Consider the following 5,211-nt stretch of genomic DNA (forward strand, 5'->3'; position numbering starts at 1 on the left):
CTTACCGGGGGTGGGTAAACACCCATTATTCCGCAACTTTCTTTCCGCATACCAGACTCTGCATACTTTCATTACGAAAGTACCATGACTCCGCAATGCCATTATAACGCATGGCATTACATTTTATATGCTTTTACTACGCATACATTTACAACGAAATTCGTTGTAAATGCATGAATAGTAAAAGCATGTTTTTTTTTCAATTTTTGGATAAGGTAAGTATGGGTATAGGGATATATGTTTTGGGGTCCTGAGGTATATGTTTTGTGGTGTTTGGGTATTTTAAGGGTTCAGATATAGTTTTGAGTTATGGGGTACAGGGGTAGTTTTAGGGTTTAGGGATAGGTATGGGTTTTGGGGTACAGGGGTATTTTTAGGGTTCTTGGCTAGGTTTGGGTTTTGGGGTATCGGGGTATTTTTAGGGTTCAGGGGTAGGTTTGGGTTTTGGGGTACAGGGGTAATTTAATGGTTCAGGGTTAGGTTTGGGTTTTGGGGTACAGGGGTATTTCTAGGGTTCAGGGTAGGTTTGGGTTTGGGGTACAGGGGTATTTTAAGGGTTCAGGGCTAGGTTTGGATTTTGGGGTACAGGGTTATTTTTAGTGTTCAGGGCTAGGTTTGGGTTTTGGGGTACAGGGGTATTTTAGGGTTCAGGGGTAGGTTTGGGTTTTGGGGTACAGGGTTATTTTTAGGGTTCAGGGCTAGTTTTGGGTTTTGGGGTACAGGGGTATTTTTAGGGTTCAGGGTTAGGTTTGGGTTTTGGGGTACAGGGGTATTTTAAGGGTCCAGGGTTAGGTTTGGGTTTTGGGGTACAGGGGTATTTTTAGAGTTTAGGGATATGTTTGGGTTAGTTTCTCATATTTGCTGTCTTTTAGAGTGGTCTCAAACTCGTTCAAAGATTTATTCATTTCGTCTAAGTATTTTTTAATGTCGGCTGGAGATTCATAGCTTTTGATACGTACTTCTATAGTTTGTATCTCCACCTTCAGTTCACTGGCCAATCTACTCGCAGTCTTTATGATGAGGACTATCCAGTCCCTGGTACATCGCCATGAAATCTTAGACCAATCAATCTTGAAAGCTTTGTCGTGTAGGAAAATAAATGGTTCATTGCGAACAACAAGGCCAGATGGTGCAGTATTTACCTTTAGGTATTCAGACATTAGTAATCCATGGAGGGCTGTTTTTATTTGAGTTCTCCTTAACTGCCGTGAGAGCTTGTTGGAAGAAAAAACAGCCAAAGAGGAAGAGAAACGACCAATTTGTGTGACAACATATAATACCAGCTCCAACTTAGTGACTAAAATCATTAACAGGAATTGGAGAATTTTGAACAGTGGAGGTTTACAAATACCAAAACCAATGTTTGCGCACAAAAGAGCAAAGAGCTTGAGGGATGTCTTGGTCCATACAAGACCAAAATCCAACAATAATACACAACGAGACCCCAACTTTGTTCAGGGTCACTATCCACTATTGTGGAGGATGCAGGGTTTGTGGTCTGACTAAAAAAAGTAAAAAAATAACCTTCAGCAATGGCACCATCTGGGAACAGAGAGCTTTCAGCAACTGCAACAGTGTGAATGTTATATATCTGATCACCTGTCCCTGCCAACTGGAATATGTGGGCATGACCAGCAGGGCAGTCAAGGTCAGGATAGGTGAACACAAGAGCACGATTAAATGCAGGAAATCCAGTACAAAACTGACCAACCATTTCCTTGAAATGAATCATAAACCAGAGGAAATCACATGGACGGTAAAAGAACTAGTAAGCAATGAAAGATTTTTGTTTGAAAAGGAACAGAGATGGGTGTTCCGTATTCAATCACACAAACACGGGCTAAATGACGATATACCCTGGAGCCAACTATAAGGAACCGAGCCCATCATCTCATTCTACCCCCTGTACTTCTATTGCCACCACGAGGATTCTGCTTGCGGAGAATTGCACTCCCAAAATATACTGTATTACTTTTTCTGTATTTAGAATTGTCTTCCTAAATTTTCTCCCAAAATCTTCTATTGCAAGTAAGAAAGTAGACATCGCGGAAAGACTTCCGCTTTTACACTCCGGTCGCGCCACAAACAGGCGGCCATCTTTGAAAGTCAACGCTCTAGCGCTGCGTGGTAGGCGGCACCCTCGTATGTAACAAACGGGGAAGTGCAAGGCCCTTTATAAACAAAACGGACACTCGAGCCCGGCTATCCTCGGAGGAACAATGATTTCTTTCTCTGGCAGAAATGTGAGTAATAGACTTTGACCTCGAGTCTCAAAAAACGGGTCACAGGGGTAAAACGTACTGACAAAAATCTCGCTGATTTTGAAACCATCTAACACGAGATTTTGTCCCTTGTAGTAAACTGCGCAGAATACCCCTCGCCTGCAAACTCATGGGGCGATGATAACTATTGAGATAAGTATGTTATCGATATCCTGATTATTTTTGAAAATGTTGCAAAGGAGGTCCCCCTCCCCTTTCAATTGCCAGTTTGTTGTATGTGCATGGAGTCATGAATGTTCAGTGTGTGTGATGCGATGATAGTGGACCCCATAATACGATACCACTATTGTCTCTAAACGACAGGTAGTTGATGTCGAGAGACAAATGACATCTACATGTTGATTCTCATGTAGTATTCGAACCGCTTTTAAAAATTTTAATGCGGTTTGCTCCCAATAATATGGAATAACTGTCTGTTTGGATTTTCAACTCAGATAAGAATGCTTATTTATGCATTTATGTTGGCTTTTCTCTTCCTTTTCTTTTACAGAGACCACATCAGGTCAATTTTTTCTGCTTCACTTGGGCCAACTCATGCCCCGAAGCTCAAACAGCCAACTTATTTTTGTTGGTTGCTTGTAGGACAGTAGGCACTATCTGATAGAACTGAGTAATAACAGTAGGGATCGTTATATGGTCCTGATGAGTAAGCAGTAGGGGACTGCTTACGAAACATGTCGACTAGGTAGCAGCTAATGCTCTACCACACAACCCCTTCTTAATGTTCCCAGCTAGAGAAGCTAATAAAATTGTTTTTTTCTACTAGCCAGGGAAATTTTAAACTTTTTTCCATTTTTTCACTTTTTGCACACTCACTAGTGTTAGGTCCCTACACTCTCACTGATACCCATGCACCTACACATAGCCTCTGTCACATCTTAGTGCTCCCGCGTATTCCGTCTGGTCGTAGCACGCCCCGTCCCGTTATAGGGGCGGGAAGACCCCTATGATGGAGCATGACACTAACGGTTTTTTAGTGTGTGAGGGGTATTTTAACAAGCACATTGTGCTCCCATCTTTCCATGTGTAAGAGAGAGCTTAGCACCTTTTTAGAAACGGTAAAAGATTAAAAAATCATCACGTTCCCATACAACCACACATGTCTACCAAACAATTTGAGACATGGTTTTGCATCAAAACAGAGTGGCGGCAACATTTGGCCCATACACCTGAAGCCAGTCTCGAGACCACTCTTCGCTGCGGGCCCTACCGGACCCAACCTGCCCTCCTTGCGGGGGAGCCAACTGTACACGCCGGTACCCCCCTGAGCATTCGGCCCTCTACGAGATGTTCCTTGATGGCGCGGCAGTCCACCATAACCTGCCTTTTGTTGGGGCCAACGAAGTCGTACTGGGCCTTCCTATTCTGGCCGCATCGGGTTTCCCCACCGGTACCGGGTGCGGCGCGCGAGGATCCATCCTCCCTTCATCTCAGTGCCCTTGGGCTGTTCCAAACCCTGCTGAGCCAGCTTGAGGTTCCGTGAATTCTGAACCCGTTTCATAAAGGTCATGATATCGTTACGATTTTGGTAGTAGCGAACCGTAAATGACGAGTGCGGCAAGTACGAGTGTTTTCGTCATGTTCAATCGATGGAATCACTATGTATTCAGGGATTTCGCTCTGAACCTTCGGGTTCCATTTTGTGTATGGCAGCCATTTTGTGGTTACCCTCACATAGGCCGATGACTATGGTCGAACGAGTCTTTGGGACACGTACACCTTTAGCTGACTTTTAGATGACCTGAGCGAACTGAGTCCGTTACCCGAAGCTAGTCTTGCTGAGCCAGTTCCTTGTCCGGCAGCTGGTCAAGATAGAGATCAAAGAGCAGGACATTGCTGACTTTATTGTACATGCACACACCCTTCTATCTTGCTTCTCATCTGTTTCTGTTCCTTCTTTTATAGCCTATTTATGATTTGGGTTGTGGTCCTTTTATTATGGGTTCGTCCGGCCTGTCCGAGCAAGAATGTTGGGTTTTCCTGTGTAATTGATGGTGGGCTGGACAACTGAAAAGTGAGTTTGTCGTTATGCGATACCTTTTGCAATGTCACCTGTGATTGGATAGTTTGTAAATAATTGGTTTTTGTCAGGAATGTGATTTTTAGCATAAAAGACGATGTCTCGCTCTACGAAAATTGAGCAATCTCTAGCGAACTACCCTTGTCGTACTTCGTAGATTTCTGTTCCTGGTTGCAGCCAATAAATTTGATCTTTGACGTCACCGAGAAGTATCCCAGTCTCTGTATTCTAAGACAGGTGTACCTGAAGACTTTGGGCGTGCCCCTGGCGCCGCTGGGTTCTAAAACCCGGTTCTTCAGTTGGTGCCTAACGTGGGGCAACTTCAGTGGTAACGGTCCAAGCCTGAAGATCGTGAGGAGCTTCGTGAGAAAATTCTGGAGGAAGGCCAACCACTTCATCGACCCCTGTATGTCGTCGTGGTCCGAAAGTTTTTGCTGCGAGGTTCCCCGCTTTTCGACGGCTACGAAGGACTGCTGCCCTGACTGTCGCCCTGTCTTGGACCCTTTTGACGATTTGTAGAGCGAGACGATAGACGTGTCTTCTGGTGACGTGATCGATACTTCAGTTAAGTATGAGTGGAGCGTCTCCCAGTTCTTAGTTTTTGGGTATCCTTCTGGATCTTTGATTTGGAACTTGCAAGTGCCAAAGCCGAGGGACTCGTATATTTGCGAGACTATCGAGTTTGGTAATCCCTTGAAGTTTGAAGCTAGACTAGTGAGCGAAGATGCATGGTCTTAGCAGACTTGGAAAGATATTTTGTTGTGGTTGTAATAGGGATTCCCGATTGGAGGATTCGTGTCCGATACCTCCGGTTGGAACTCCGACCTATGAGCTCTATTTGAAACATGGTGTGGGCCCCATTACGTATAATGAAGTGTGGATCCGCTACACTAGGAAGGATGGTGTCCT

The sequence above is a fragment of the Lissotriton vulgaris genome, chromosome 5, assembly GCF_964263255.1.
Source record: "Lissotriton vulgaris chromosome 5, aLisVul1.2, whole genome shotgun sequence".
Lineage (NCBI taxonomy): Eukaryota > Metazoa > Chordata > Amphibia > Caudata > Salamandridae > Lissotriton > Lissotriton vulgaris.